The sequence below is a fragment of the Canis lupus genome, chromosome 17 (genome assembly GCF_003254725.2).
Source record: "Canis lupus dingo isolate Sandy chromosome 17, ASM325472v2, whole genome shotgun sequence".
Classification (NCBI taxonomy): Eukaryota; Metazoa; Chordata; class Mammalia; order Carnivora; family Canidae; genus Canis; species Canis lupus.
Genome location: NC_064259.1, coordinates 2,097,746 through 2,113,440, shown reverse-complemented (window position 1 = coordinate 2,113,440; position 15,695 = coordinate 2,097,746). Strand labels below are relative to the sequence as shown.

The following is a 15,695-nucleotide window of genomic DNA, read 5'->3' as shown; positions in this document are numbered from 1 at the left end:
CGTCTGATTCTTGGTTTCAGCTCAGGTCATGACCTCAGGGTCGTGGCATCAAACCTCGCATTGGGCTCCACTGAACATGAGTCTGCTGGAGATTCTCTCCTCTCTCAAAAAGATGAGTAAGTAAAAAGCAGCTGTATTGTTACAGCTTTAGAAATCTGTGATTTGTCAGCTCTGTCAACGTGAGGCAATGGTTGAGTGACGACGTGCAGCACAGGGAGTGCTCTGCGTCGTGGATCCGTGAGCTCTTCAGCTGATGCTGCTTGCAAGAGGTGATGTTAATGCTTTGCAAATGGAGGCCGTTGAAGTGCAGTAGTGGCTTCCACACCAGAGCGATGAGGTGACTACGTCACTGGGGCTTGGAAATTGAGAAGATCTCTGCTGTCTCTGCAGACGGGCACATGAAATACGAGCTAAACCAAACCAAAAACCTGTTCTGGCGGGTGGGCAGCCTGCGTGGGGTAAACAGGCCCGGGCGAAGCCACATCTCGTTTCCAGTGATGTTTATCCCCAGTCAGGCAAGCCTGGGCCTTAAAAGGAAGACTGTATCCTCCATGTGTCGATGTCTCCCTAATGTTCATATTCTGGTAGTTCTGGAGCAGGAAGGGGAAGCTGCTCAGTAACCGCCCCCTTTCATGTCAGATGGTGATGGGACTTCCAGAACCCGGTGAAAGCAGGCTGTCAGAGCTCAGCGTCTAGCAGCGGTAGGCTGCTTCCCATTCCGCAGCTCCGGTGCTCAGGCACAGCCTCTAGCCTGTGAACACCACAGGGGCAGGGTCCCACCTGTCGGCGTCCTGTCCCCCATGCATAGGAGGCGTTCAGATGCTTGAGAACCCGGGGCCAATTTGTGTAAACGGCTGTGGTTCTTAATCGTCCGCCAAGGGGCTGGGAGGGAGAGAGAGCGGCATAGGATCACTCCGGTCCTGACACTGACGTGAGTGGTCATTTCATGCAAAGAGCAGCTTTCATCAAGATAGGCCTCAAAATTAGGATTCCTCCCTGGTGCTTCTTAGGGAGCCTCAGTGGACAAATACAAATAGAATCAGTGCAGTAGGAGAGAGGACTGGCAGGTGCCAGCCCTATGCCCACTCTATACAGCTCTGTTCTTTAAACCCAGAGGTGCATGAGAATGAATGAAGGAGTGAATGAATTTGTTTTTAAAGATTTTATTTATTGACAGAGAGAGGGTGCAGAAACACAAGCAAAGGGAGCAGCAGAGGTAGAGGGAGAAGCAGACTCCCTGCGGAGTAGGGAGCCTGACATGGGGCTCGATCCCAGGACCCCAGAATCATGAACTGAGCTGCCCCGGTGCACAAAAATTTAATATAAAGGGTGATAACTCACCAGTGGGGTAAACAGAGTCTTTTCCCCTAGGACTCAGTAATCCATTAACCATAAAAGTAAGTTAAAACCACATAAAAATGGGGCACTGGGTGGCTCAGTCAGTGAAGTGTCTGCCTTTGGCGCAGGTCATGGTCTCAGGGTCCTGGGATCAAGCGCCGCATCGGGCTCTCTGCTCAGTGGGGAGTCTGCTTCTCCCTCTTCCTCTGTCTGCCATTCCCCCTGCTTGTGCTCTCTCTGTCAAATAAAAAAAAAAAAATCTAAAAAAACAAATTCCATTTAAAAAAAAGATCACATAAAAATCAAAATATCATGAACTAAAAAGACATTATTATTTATTATTTTAAAGAAAGAACACACGTGCACACACAGTGAGGTGGGGGGGGCAGAAGGAGAAGGAGGGAGAGCATCCCAAGCAGGCCCCACACCCAGTGCAGAACCCAAGCAGGGCTCGATCCCCCAATCCTGAGATCATGGCCTGAGCCTAAATCAAGAGCTGGATGCTTAACCGACTGAGCCCCCAGGTGCCCCTTGAACTAAAAAGACTTTAAAAAGCCATAAGCATAGACAGACTCAGAAAAGGATCTGGAGCTGCTATGACAGGAGGCTGATTTTTCTGATACATAAAGAACTTGTAGGAAGTGAGAAAACTAATAATAGAAGAACGGGCCAGTCATAGATCACTCCGGGACACGTGCCCTCGAGCAAGGGAAAGATGTTCAGCTTCACTCCTGAGAGCGTGCAAATTGTCAGTACACCGAGACATCATTTTTTTGTATCCTCCTCATAATATTGGATTTATTAGCGAAAATCCGTAGGTCAGTGAGGCTGCTGGGAAACCGCGCGCCCCCGTGCTATTGGGGTGAGCGCGAGTGGAGACCACTGCCCTGTCTGCTGAAATGCAGAGGGCACTTACTTACCTTTGCTCCACCCTTTGCCACGTTTTGGAGTTTGCACTGCAGACCGAGGCAAGGTTTGTAGTATCTGAAAAGGAAAGGACACCGGGCGCTCGCCGCAGTGGCCCCGGGCGGCTCACAGTCGGTCCCCTGACCCCTTGAGAAGCAGAGCGAGGGGCCCCTGCAGCGGTTTGTGCAGGAGGGGGGGATACGCCCACTGGTGCGGGAGCACTGAGGGAGGGGGGGCGGGGGCACCCTGCACGTGTAAACCCCGGCCTGTCATCTTGATTTTGAATCACGTCAAAAATGACTATTCCAGAGGCCTGTTTTCAGAGGGAACAGGAGGGAGTGGGCACTCGCCCTTGGGACTCCCGCTGGCAGAGCCCGGGCCGCAGGGCAGGCCTCGCAGGGTTCGTGGGCTCCAGCCTCTGCTCACCCTCGTCCCCCGGCTCACCTGGGCTCCTCAGGCCCCGCGCCCCTTCACTGGGAGGCACGGGACGAGCGCCGTGCACCTAATGTCTTCAACCCGGGGCCAACCTGAGTCCTAGCTGTGACGGGCTGGGGGACACACCCCGGTTCCTGATACCCCCGGGGTGGCTGTGCATGGAGAAGGGCCTCGAGGCAGTGATTCGGGTCAAGTGAGCTCGCTCCTGCCCTGCCCTTGCCTCCGAGAACAGGAAAGGGCACGTGAGGACACGCCCTCCCCAGAAACCCGACCTGCTGCCACATCCATCTAGGACTTCTGGTCCCGGGACTGAGAGATGCTTAAGGGCCCCGTCGCGGCAGTGTGTGGGGAGCCTGAGCCAGGTCCCCAGGGGAGTCCAGTCCCCTCTTTTTTGGGGAGAGAATGAAGTTGTCGTCTGGTCCTCTGCCCCTCGGATGCCGGCCCTCCTCTCCCCTCGCCACGGGCGCAGCTTTCCTTGGCCGTGGGAGGCAGCACGCATGATTCTTCTCACTCTGCTCTGCATGTGGCAGTGAGGCAGCTTTGCTTTGTTAGGTGACAGATCTTCCCAAATGGAATTGTTAAGTTCATAGCATCCACGTCATTTTGCTGAAGCCCCAAAAGAACAAAAATAAAAATTAAGAAATAGAACTGTAGGGGCTCCTGGGTGGCTCTGCCTTTGGCTCAGGTCACGATCTCGGGGTCCTGGGATTGAGCCCCACATGCGGCTCCCTGCTCAGTGGGGAGCCTGCTTCTCCCTCTCCTTCTCTTTCTACCTGTGTGCTCGCTCTCTTCTCCCCAATAAATAAAATCTTAAAAAAAAAAAAAAAGATTGCAGCCTGGGTGGCTCAGCGATTGAGCATCTGCCGCCGGCCCAGGGTGTGATCCTGGGGTCCCGGGATTGAGTCCCATGTTGGGCTCCCCGCAGGGAGCCTGCTTCTCCCTCTGCCTGTGTCTCTGCCTCTCTCTATGTCTCTCATGAATGAATAAATCTTTAAAAAAAAAAAAAAGATTCTCCCTCTCTCCCCTTTGCCCCCCTGTCTGGCTTCCACACATATTCTCTCTTAAAAAATTCTTGGGGAGTTTCTAAAATATTTACACATGCTAAAAATCTCATCCCTAATGATCTCATCTCTAAAAATCTCCTCTCTGGTCCCCACCTCGTTATTGTTGAATAGTGCTTCTCTTTCCAGTGCTCCCCGGATCTGGAGGCGAGTGTTGAGGGGATGGCAGGACTGGGCGAAGACACACACTGCGCGAGGAGTTCCAGTCGGTCAGGAGGCAGACTGCTCACTCGGAAGCCTCCTGACCCCAGCCAGCCTGCCATCCCTTTGGAGCAGAGCGGATCACCCGGGGTCTCCCTGCCGAGGGTGTTGGTCACTTAGCACGATGAGAGCAGTCCCTGTGGTTTTGGTTTTGTGTTTGTTAGAATGTGATGGGGGAGTCCCGCATGGAGAGTATTGGGTGGCAAGAGAATGAGATGTAAAAAGAGAAACTAGAATTAAGGAATTTAACAGGTCATGGGGCTCCTGTCCCCATAATACCCCAAAGAAGCACATTCTTTATGGCTCTTTAAAAAGGCTCTGAAAAAGGTTCTTGGGTCATTCAATTATGGCTCCTTGGCCACCACGGCGTCACGATCCAGGGTGACCCACATCTTTTCCTAAGGCAGTGTGGCTGACCCACTGTCAGAAGGGCGTCTGTCTGGGCCTCTAGTCACAATGAATTGGTGAGGCTCCACGTAGGACCTGTTCTCGAGCGACATCATGATCCAGCTTGTGGTTGGGGACGTGATGTCTCTCTTCTACTCACTCCCCTTGGTACCTGTCCCGTGAACACACACTGGGACACGAGAGACGAGGGTCTCCTTATCCTTCTCTACAGTGAGGGTAGGAGAACCACTCATCTAGAAAGACGTCGTGAGAGGCCAGTTGTCACATCATCTACTCTCAGGGAAGGCACCTTACTTTGTTCTGTGATTCCCCAGGGAGGAGGGCAGCCCGGGACCAAATGCAAAATGCACACAGTGTGTGGGTGTGGGGGTGCTGGGCGTGTGTCCATACTGCTTTTCAGAAAAGTTGCACAAGTTTGCATTTTGCCACAAGCTAATATGAAGTCTCCCCAAACCTTCACTGGTCACCCTCCTTCCTGTCTGCCAAGGCCTTACCAGACTCCTTGCTCTGACTTACACTTGAAATTTCTGGAGAGGTCAGGCATGGTCTTTTGATACATCTATTGATCACCTGTGTATATGGCTTCCCATCTATTTACTCAAGGCCTTTTAAAGGCACTTAAGGAAACAGAAATAAGGCCCAGTGACTGTAGTCGATGAGACCGTGCTGTATACTTGTCACACGCACGTACGACTAAAAGGTCACCTGCGAGGCCATGGGTGTGTTAATCAGCTTGATCGTGATGACCATTTGATGACATATACACAAATCATCAATTGGCCAAAAGTAGAGCCACGTAAGCATAGGCACCTGGTCTCTGACAAAGAGCAGAGGCATTACGACGGAACAAAGATAGTCTTTAACTATGGATGTTGCCGGAGAACTGCATCCACGTGCAGAAGGACGACTCTGGACCCAGACCGGACACCTTCACAAGAATTAACTCAGAATTGATCGTAGACCTGAATGGAAAACCCAGAACATGAAACTCCTGGAAGAGAAGGTAGCAGAAGGCCTAGGTGCCCTTGGGTGAGGCGGTGCCTTCTTAGCTCCAACGCCACAGGCACGATCTGGGAAGGAACAGACAGAGCGGGATTCTGTTAAAATGAAAAGCTTCGGGGATCCCTGGGTGGCGCAGTGGTTTGGCGCCTGCCTTTGGCCCAGGGCGCGTTCCTGGAGTCCCGGGATTGAGTCCCACGTTGGGCTCCTGGTGCATGGAGCCTGCTTCTCCCTCTATGTCTCTGCCTCTCTCTCTCTCCCTGTGTGACTATCATAAATAAATAAAAAAAATTTTAAAAAAAATGAAAAGCTTCCGTGAAAGACAATGTGGAGACAGTGAGAAGACCCACAAAGCCCAGGGGAAATATTTACGGAAGACACACCTGAGAGAGGGCCGGTATCCAAACTACACAAAAGACTTAACACTCAGGGATAAGAGAACCAACGACCTCCTGAAAGCCAGATCCGTGACCTTAGCCGACCGTCACCGAGGGAGACCGGAGCGGGCCGGTAAGCCCAGGAAAGACGCCCGCCTCCCGCCTCCCGTCGGGCAGGGAAATGCAAGCTCAGATCCCGCCAGGCCCCGCGGCTGCCCGGAGAACTGCCAAAGCCCAGAACGCTCGACGCCAGCTCTGGCGACGATGTGAGCAGCGTGAACACTCCTCGCTGGTGGGGACGCAGAACAGTGTGGCCCCTGCGGAGGACAGGGGGGCCGCTTCTGACAAAGCCCGACGTGCCCCCCACGGTCAGCAGGCGCTCCTGGTGTGCGCCCCGAGGAGCCGAAAACTCCGGGCCACGCAGAACCTGCGCCCGGCCTTGTTCCCAGCTGCCAGCCACCGGCGGAAGCAACCACGGGAACGGTTAAGCGGTGGAACCCCCTGTCCACCGCCGAGCGATGAGCGATGAGCCATCGAGCCACGGAGAGACACGGAGGGGCCGACGTGCGCGCTGCCAAGTGGAAGAGCCAGCCCGAAAAGGCCACCGCACGATCACAGCTGTGTGACCTCGTGGAGACAGCAGAGCCGGCTGGGGGGCTGGGGGGCTGGAGGGAGGGATGAGCCGGTGGGGCTCACAGGGGTTTTAGGGCCGTGACGCCATGGTGATGGCTGCACGTGGTTACCCCCGCCCGCATCCACACCAAAAGCGCATCCTAAGGCGAACTCTGGACTCTGGGTATTGACGATGCCTCAGTTTGCACCCTGTTTCGTCTACACTGGCCAGGCGGGCTTCGGGGGAGGGGGCTCCCGGGGAAATCTCTGTGCTTCCTCCTAACTTTGCTGTGAACCTAAAACTACCCTAAAGCAATCAAGTCTTCGTGAACGTCACACACATTTACATACATGCAGTTTTGTCAGTTGTGCCCCAGGAAAGCTGGGGTGGGGGGGCGGGGAGGGTGCAAACGGACCGTGTTAAGTGAATAACCGAGTGGGAAAAAGGAGAAACGTGCCCATGGCACCTTCAGAATGGCTATTAGGTTTATTCCAAGTTAATCCGCTTTTTAATGCAGTTATCGAGACTGATTACTGTTCGCATATGGAAAAGCCTCTGTCTTTCCTAACATTGATTTTGTAATACGAACTTACGGGGCTCTATTTCTGAAGCTGCTCCCATTCTTTTCCTTGGGCTTTACGATCCTGTCATCTGCTAAGAATAGTCATTTCAGGGGCAGCGGGGTGGCTCGGGTGGTTGAGTGTCTGCTTTGGGCTCAGGTCATGATCTCGGGGTCCCTGGATCCAGCCCCACATCCGCTCCCTGCTCAGCGGGGAGCTGCTTCTCCCTCTCGCTCTGCTGCTCCCCCTGGCCCTGCTCTCTCTCTGTCAAGTACGTACATAAATTTTTTTTTTTTTTTTAAAGAACAGTCGTTTCATTTCTTCTGTTCTTACGTCCCTGCGACAGCCCCATGTGTGACGGCCTCCTCTGGCCCTTCCTGACCATCCCCCTGCAGCCTGTGCACTGAGGTGATGGAATGCAGCAGAGCAAAACAGTTTCTTTCTTCTTCTCTTTTTTAAAATCAAAAAAAAAAAAAAAAAGAAGGGATCCCTGGGTGGCGCAGCGGTTTAGCGCCTGCCTTTGGCCCAGGGCGCGATCCTGGAGACCCGGGATTGAATCCCACGTCGGGCTCCATGGAGCCCGCTTCTCCCTCTGCCTGTGTCTCTGCCTCTCTCTCTCTCTCTCTCTCTGTGACTATCATAAATAAACATTTAAAAAAATAAATAAATAAAATTTTTATTTATTTATGAGAGAAAGAGAAGCTCCATGCCGCGCTTCTGCGGTGCCCTCCGTCGCCTCCCCCTGCCTCCCCGCAGGTGTCAGCCTCCCCTCTGCTCCCCAAATGCTCTTGCTCTTGGACCTAACTACTTCCTTCCTACGTGGAGGAGCTGGCTGGTGTTCGTTCCGGTCGGGGGTCCGTGAAAACCTTCACTGAGACAGGAAGGGTGTGCATGAGAACACTCTGGAAGCCCCGAGTTATTTTTCTGATTTTTCTCAACTAACATACCGTGTCTAATACAAACAGGTACGCATCGCACATGCAGGTCAGGGAAGGGGAGCGCAGGTGGGCCTCCTGGGGTTCTGTCCCCCGCGCATCTTGTGCTGGGCCTGGGCAGGGGTGCAGGGGCTGAGTGAGGAGGGAAACCAGGCCGGCGGGGCTGGGTGGGTGGGGGGATGCCCGGCGACCCCTTCTGTCCCCCAGACGGACGGACGGTTGGACAGACTACAGGGCCTCGGCCCCCGCGGTGCTCCAGGGGTGGCCTCACAGTCCCTGCTCCGGCTCGCAGGACACCGACCCTGCCGGGACCCCACCGTCGCCCCCACCCTGACGGCCCAGCGTCCCCACTCAGCATCCACCTGTGCAGTGTCCTCCGCGGCCGCGGACACCCCGGCCCGCCCGCCTCCTCAGATCCGCTCCAGAACCTGTCCTGTCTCGCCCCAGCCTCTGCTCCGGGGGCCACGGGAGCCCCGCTTGTCGTCCTGCCTCCCTAGGGGCTCCCCCGGGGTAGAGAGGCCCGCACCCCGCCCCGCACCTGGCCTTCTCTCCTGGGGCAGCCCCTGCAGGTGCACGCAGCCCCTCCTCCACTGTGCTGGGGGTGGGGGCTGCCCTGCGGCTGGGCCCTCCCTCCCTCAGCTCCGTGCAGGCCACGGCTCTGCTCCCTGCCCCTCCTCCCGCCTCCTTGACTCTGCCACACGCACACGTCTGCACACACTCACGCGGTCACCCTTACTCCCCTCTCCCCGCGTCATGCTCCCACTTCCCCTGGCCTTCCAGGTAGGGCTTTTCGGTTGGTCTCCCCCACTAGGATTTAGGCTCTGTGGAGGCAGGGATTTCCTTTGCCTGCGGGCTCCCTGCGGCTGCGTGCCCGGGGCCTGGAATAAGTCCTGGTGCAGGAAATGTTTGCGGAATGGACTGGTACACGGAGCGCCAGGGTCTGAGCAAAGCAGAAAAGCAGGTTCAGCTCTTAGCGGGAAGTGGGGGCAGAGCAGGGAGGTTGAGGACTGAGGGAGTGGGGGGGCGGGCGTAGGGGGTGCTGGGCCCCCTCGGTGAGACCTGTGCCCCCGGGGGACCCCGCTGTCTGACAGGGCTCAACTGTGCTCCCCCATCCTCCCCGCCCACACCTGGCCTGTGAGAATCTTACCACGCGGGTCAAAGTTCATTTTCCATCAGAGTGGGATTGGCTTTCTGAAAAGCTACCCTCACGGTCCGGCCCTCGGCGTCTAGTATTTTTACATTCTTGTGGGTTTTATCACTAAGAAGATCGGGTCCTGAGGCTCACGGTGGAGCCCGGTGCGCTCGGCCCTCTTCCCCGCCCGCCAGCGCCGTGCGTGTCAGCATCCAAAGCAAACAGACACCAGCCTTGAGCATTCCCTGAGCAAACAACCCCAGCTTGGTCATGCAAACAGATTAACTCTGCAAGACTAGCTTGACCTCGGTCACCTCTCCCATGTGCCCCCGGAAATCGTGAGCCAAACTCACAGTGTTTCCCAAAAGTTGGTAGGAGGTACCCACTAACCAATTCTCTGGCATTTAAGACAATTCTAATGTGGTAACCACTTACTGGGAGCGGGGACCTCGCCCCTCCTCAGCACCCGAGCCCCCCCCTTGTTTTCGTTTAAGGGCTCCTGGTCTGCAATCCGTCTTTTTGGTGTATGTCCCGCAAACTTCTAGTAACTACTGCTTCAGAGATTGACCGCGCCTTTGACAGTGTTGCCCAAGGAACGTTGGTTGGGGTCGTTTTGGAATCGGGGCGATGCCCCACCCGGCCACGGGTAAGGGTTTGTTACCCAGAAACAGTTTCTTAGCACTTTCCAGAACAGACGCAGCATTGGAGATTTCCTCAAAGGTGTTTTTTGTTGTGGGTTTTTCTTCTTTCTTCTCTTCTCTTCTCTTCTCTTCTCTTCTCTTCTCTTCTCTTCTCTTCTCTTCTCTTCTCTTCTCTTCTCTTCTCTTCTCTTCTCTTCTTCTCCTCTCCTCTCCTCTCCTCTCCTCTCCTCTCCTCTCCTCTCCTCTCCTCTCCTCTCCTCTCCTCTCCTCTCTCTCTCTCTCTCTCTCTCTCTCTCTCTTTCTTTCTTTCTTTCTTTCTCTCTCTCTCTCTCTCTTTCCTTCCTTCCTTCCTTCCTTCCTTCCTTCCTTCCTTCCTTCCTTCCTTCCTTCCTTCCTTCCTTCCTTCTTTTCTCTTTCTTCCCACGTGTGCGTGCACTAGTGGCAGGAGGGGTGGCAGAGGGAGAGGGAATCCCAAGCAGGCGCCATGCCCAGCGTGGAGCCCGACGTGGGGCTCGATCCCACAACCCTGAGATCATGACCTGAGCCAAAACCAAGAGTCTGATGCTTAACCGTCTGAGCCACCCTGGCGCCCCCATTCCCTCAAAGTTTTTGACCTCAAAACGGTTTTTGCCAATCATTTCTCTCAATGTATGTGCCATGGGGCACGGTTGGGGAAGAGTTTTATTGGCGCCAGCGTTCGGGGGACAGAACGATCCCAGAAACGATGACGAGTGGAGGATGAGCCCGGTGCCCGCCGCTGTAATAAACACGCAGTTTTATTTTCCTCCTGGAGGCGCCGGTGTGGGACGGGGAAGGCCGTGAATAAGCCTGCCTTCGCCCCCGGGGAGGGAGGGCGCCGCGCCTCTGAATGTCTCCTGTCTTATTTCAAAGATGTATTAAGACCCAGAGAAATGCTCTTAGCGATTCTGCTGCCGGTGGCCTTGGGGCGGCTCCGAGCGCCCGCTCTCCCCACTCCCGTCTCCAGGTAAGAAAAGTCCAAGTACAGATGGCTGGTTTCTTAATTCCAAATACCACAGCTTTCTCTAAATATCATTGGGATTAATCAGATGTCCTTACAGAAAGAATAGTTCCATGATGTCCACCTGTCTCTGTCCCCCAGGGTCGCTGCAGCAGAGGCTCTGTCCGTGAGCCCGCCGGGTTTTCTGGACTCGTAGGACGGGGGACAGTCCCACCAGTTTTCAGTCACAGGTCTGTATAGACAGGCCCTTGTGTTTCATGGCAAACCTTATTTTCAGCTCTTTATTCCAGAATGCCCTGGAACAGCCGTTGTACCCAGGTGCCCCCGTGCCGGTTCCGGCCATCGGCCCGTCTGCCGTTATTTATGACGCCCAACCTCCCTTAGCATTCACTCTACTTTCCACAAAGCCCTCCAGGCTTTCCATTTATTATTATTTTTAATATTTTTAAATTTATTTATTCATGAGAGAAAGAGAGAGAGAGGCAGAGACACAGGCAGAGGGAGAAGCAGGCTCCATGCACTGGGAGCCCGACGTGGGATTCGATCCCAGGTCTCCAGGGTCATGCCCCCGGCCGAAGGCAGTGCCAGACCGTTGCACCGTGTGGGCTGCCCCAGGCTTTCCATTTAGAAGAGTTACTTTCCTGAGTGGGGGCCCTGACAGGAAAGGAGCTGAGACATGGAGGAGCCGGGAGGCAGGGGCTCCGGGACCCAGGGGCAGCACCCAGCCCAGAGCAGCTCCCTGCGGGAGGGCCTTGGCAGTCTGGTGATGGTGAACCCCACCGGGCTGTCTGCCCAGCACCCCTGTTGGACCCCGCCCTCTCCCTGCACCCGTCCCAGGGCTTGGCCTGCCCCCAGGGCCACCCACAAGGCTGCCCAGCCCGACCTCGGGCCCTGCAGAGACCCACGGGGAGGGCATGGGGTTCTAAGTGAGCCATCTGGAATCTTCCATGACACTGGATCTCCGGGCACCACACCAAAGAGCTCCTATTTCTTGAATTCCAAGCAGGTGTGGTTTGAGAGCCGCTGGGGTGTTCTGTGCACCTGCAGGAAGCTCCCCCCGGGGGGAGGGAAGGGAATCCGGCCAGGCCACAGAGGGGAGGGCGGGCAGGGAAGGAGGGAGCTGCTCCCTGCCTCTGAGCCCCGAGTCCTGTCTGGCCGGCTGGGCCGCCTCCCCCTCCTGAGCCAACTCGGCTTTGCTTTGTTTTGTTTGCCTGGCGAGCTGGACTCCGGTCACCGGCTGCCCAAATCCGGAGCCGCAAAGATGAGAGCTGCGTCCTTACAGGCACGAGGGCGTGCGCGGTGCCAGCAGCTCTGCGATGACACCAGGATGTCGCGGTGAGGGGGCAAAGGCCGCCGAGGGCAGCGCTGATGCGTGACTCACGGTGGCCCAGAGCTGCCCCGGTCCCTGCTCTGCCCGCGTGTGCAGCAAAGCGAGACAGAACAGAAACGAAGCCCGGTGTCTCTCCAGAATGTCCTTGGCGAAACCGTAAAAACTGATTCTGCTAAATCCTGACCTTGGAGTTGACATGTTGATGTTCTCGTGACAAAATGGGAAAAACACAGAAAGCAAGTGCACTTTAAAGCAAAGGGTGGGACGCCCAGGGGCTCAGCGGTGGAGCGCCTGCCTTCGGCCCAGGGCATGACCCCGGGGTCCCGGGGTCCCGGATCGAGTCCCAAGTCGGGCTCCCCGCAGGGAGCCTGCTTGTCCCTCTGCCTGTGTCTCTGCTTCTCTCTCCATGTCTTTCACGAATAAATAAATAACATCTTAAAAAAAGAAATAGAAATAATTCAAACATTTAACAAATAATACTAAAATAAAGCGAAGGGTGACGGTTCCTAGGGCAGAGACCCGTAGGATGGCCTTGCCAGCCCAGCCTGTCCCAGCAAAGCAGGTTTGGCAGACGCGTCCCCAAGAATGAACTAAGCCTGCGAGGTCTGGCCGGACTCAGCACGCGGGGCTGGAGGGGCGCCGGGACGCCAGGCAAGCAGCCCCGACTGAGGACGGGGTCCCGCTGCCTACAGCCTGCGGAACCCTCCCCGCCAGGGGGCAGGTTTGTGATCGTGTCCAGGGCTCACCTGGACCTCCGCCAGTGCCAAGCTTGATTAAAGGTGATTTTAATCGCCTCCGGAGAGCTCGCTTCACTGCCTTTTAACCTGATTCCAACGAAACACTGACTTTCACTCCCTGTGCTTGTACCCAAACCTCGGACTCGAGTAAACATATAAAGGTGGACAGGTGCCACGGTTGTGACCATCTGCAGGCTCTGCTCAGCACTGGGACAGCGAGTCCACACGCAGACCTCCTACCGTGGTAGGCGGCCCTTAGAGATTTCCACCCCGGGTGTATGAGCAGACCCTTGGGTGCAGGTGGAACCTGCATGGGTGGGTTTACCCAGGGTGGGTAAACCACTGATGGAGGTAAAAGCATTTTGCAGATGGAACGAAGGCCCCAGACCGCTGGTCTCTGAGCTGATCATTAAAACGGAGATTATCTCTGGTGAGCCTGAACTAATCAGGCGAGATCTCCTCGGACAAAGAGACTCCGGGGGGTAAAGCCTTTCCTGCCGGCTTAGAGAAATGAGCTTCTCTGGTACAGGCGGAGGGCCTAGGGCATCCCCTGGACACGGAAGGACCCAGAGCAGCTCCTGGTTGACAGCCAGGGGGAAAACAGGCCATGCCAACCGCCTGCTCCAGGAAGGCCGCAGCCCCAGTGACCCTGTGTGCACCCCCGTGGGACGCTGAGGCATGCAGGGCTGAGAGCCTCTGCCACACTTCTAAGACTATATCCCTTTGTGCAAATAATACAGAACATCGGGAGACAGTTCTCCAAGGGCATGTGACATTTCCGGGCACCCGCAGATGACATCCTAAGTAAACTTTTGGGGATATCTGCTAAGGGAATGGCCTTTGCAAGACAGGTGTAGGGTTCCCCTGAAGCAAGGGCAGGTGTGCTCCCCACCCAGGATAATCAAGGCCTTGGTTCTCAGCCTCTAATGCCACCCGTGGAGCACGGGGAGATGGGGGGCGGCGGCAGGGGCGAAGCTGCTGCCAGTGGCTCAGGCTGGCAGTGCACAGTGGCCTGGACTCTGACCCAGGAGCCTCAGCGGCAGCGAGCTGACGGCAGGCTCCCTCTGTGGCTTGTCAGTGGGGTGAAAGCCCGGACCCGTCGGAGCTGTCCCCACAGGCCAGGGGTGGCCGCAGGAAATGTTAATGTCACTAAGGGGGTACAGTGGGGCCAGCACCGTCCAGCCTGATGCCTGTGAGCTAAGAATGGGTTTCACACTTGAAAATGGTCGTTGCCCAAGGACCCACTCCCTGTTCTCAGTTTTGCCTCTGGGCCTGCAGAGCCTGAAGGATCCTCCCCTGGGCCTTTGCAGAGGAAGTCGGCTGTCCCATCAGGGGCGTCACGTCTCAGCGTCCCCAGGCCCCCGGCCCGGCTCTGGCTCTTGCTGCACTGCTTGCTGGATGGTGGTCCCTGGGCCGGGTCACCGGCTTTCCTGGGTGGGTCCCTGGGCTGGGTCACCAGCTCTCCTGGGTTGATCCCTGGGCCGGGAGCACCGGCTCTCCTGGGTGGGTTCCTGGGCTGGGTCACTGGCTCTCCTGGGCTGATCCCTGGGCCGGGAGCACCGGCTCTCCTGGGTGGGGCCCTGGGCCGGGAGCACTGGCTCTCCTGGGCTGATCCCTCGGCTGGGAGCACCGGCTCTCCTGGGAGGGTCCCTGGGCCGGGAGCACCAGCTGGGCCTGGGTGGGTGCGGGTGCACAGCAGCTCTGTGGCGAGGGGCCGTCTGATTTCAGAACGTCTAACGGATTCTCCCCAAGCTGCCTACTGCCGCATGATAAATTCTGGTCACAAAACATCTTTTTTGGCTGCTGCTGGCGATTCTTCTGGAAGAAGTAGTTCAGTTTCAAAAGACGTCCCTTCAAGGAGGAATCCCAAGGCCTTGGCCACAGGAATACAATGAGTGCCGCTCTGATCCCCTCCGGCCTGCCTGGACTGCTCCTGGCGACAGTCCTTCAGGGCGTCCCGATCATTCTTCTTTTCCAAAGTAGGATTTTTTTTTTTTTAACAACATAAAACAGCCCCCTCTCTGCTTAAGACGGAAGCCCCCCGAAATGGTGATGCGGGATTGCGTGTGCTGACCAAGATCAGCCTTGTGCACCCCCGTCCCCATGGTGCTGTCACCCCAACGTCAGCGGACTGGGGCTGGCTCCCCAGCTCACATTGCAGCCTTGCTCCTTCCATTGCGAGTTGCTCGAGCCGCGTGTGCCCCAGTTGTCTGGTCTTTACAATGTGGGTGGTAAGTCGTGCCCGTGTTGCTCACGAGGCTGGATGAGACTGCGCGTGGCGCCTCTGTGAGATTTCCCCGCACACAGCGCTGTCACTTCCAGGCTGTCACCCGATCTGGTTTGGGTGAGGGCAGTGGCAGTAAGGCTGTGAACTCTGCGAGGGGCTTCTCTTTACATCCTTCCACGTTCATTCAGCAGATTCTCCTTTACTGTCTTCACTGACGTACCGGGCGGGCCCCCAGCCCGGGTAGACTAATGAGACTCAGCCTGACCCTGACACGCAAGTGGTCAGCGGCAGCGCAAACCCACTCACTCGGCAAGTACCACGCACCTGGGGCTGAAGGTCGTCAGGGGGAGGCTGATGGTAGCCAAATAGATCACCGCACACCAGCTCCAGGAGGGTGACAGGGAGGCCTCCCTGGCCACGCAGAGGGCCAGGGAAGGCCTCTCTAGGGAAGGACACGTAGGGTGCAAGGAGGGAAAGCTGCATGGGCAAAGGCCTGGTGGCAAGGACGTGAGATTGAGATGTGGAGAGGCCTGAGTGTGTGGTGGGCAGAGGACCGGCGGGAGGGAGGTGGCTGGAGAGGTGGTCAGAGCCAGGGCAGCCGGGAGAGGAGGGTTAAACACACAAGTGACACGATCCTGTTGGTATTTTTATTTAGTTTCTATTATTTTTTATTTTTTAAGTAGGCGCCAAGCCCAGTGTAGAGCCCAAGGCGGGGCTTGAACTCAGCACCCTGAGATTACAACCTGAGCCAAGACCAAGTTGGATGCACAACTGACTGAGCAACCCCCACCCCCCCGCCCCATTTGTATTTTTTTT

General features: G+C 56.2%; 1 long non-coding RNA gene across 1 annotated transcript; it reads right to left on the bottom strand.

The window, feature by feature from the left end:
- Positions 1-1,175: 1,175 nt before the first annotated feature.
- On the bottom strand, positions 1,176-9,779 carry LOC112664909 (uncharacterized). Its single transcript, XR_003140112.3, has 5 exons — positions 8,981-9,779; positions 3,837-4,078; positions 2,952-3,285; positions 2,259-2,322; positions 1,176-1,575 (listed from the first exon to the last, which is right to left on the bottom strand). It is a non-coding gene; the product is annotated as an uncharacterized LOC112664909 (long non-coding RNA).
- Between the last annotated feature and the right edge of the window lie 5,916 nt (positions 9,780-15,695).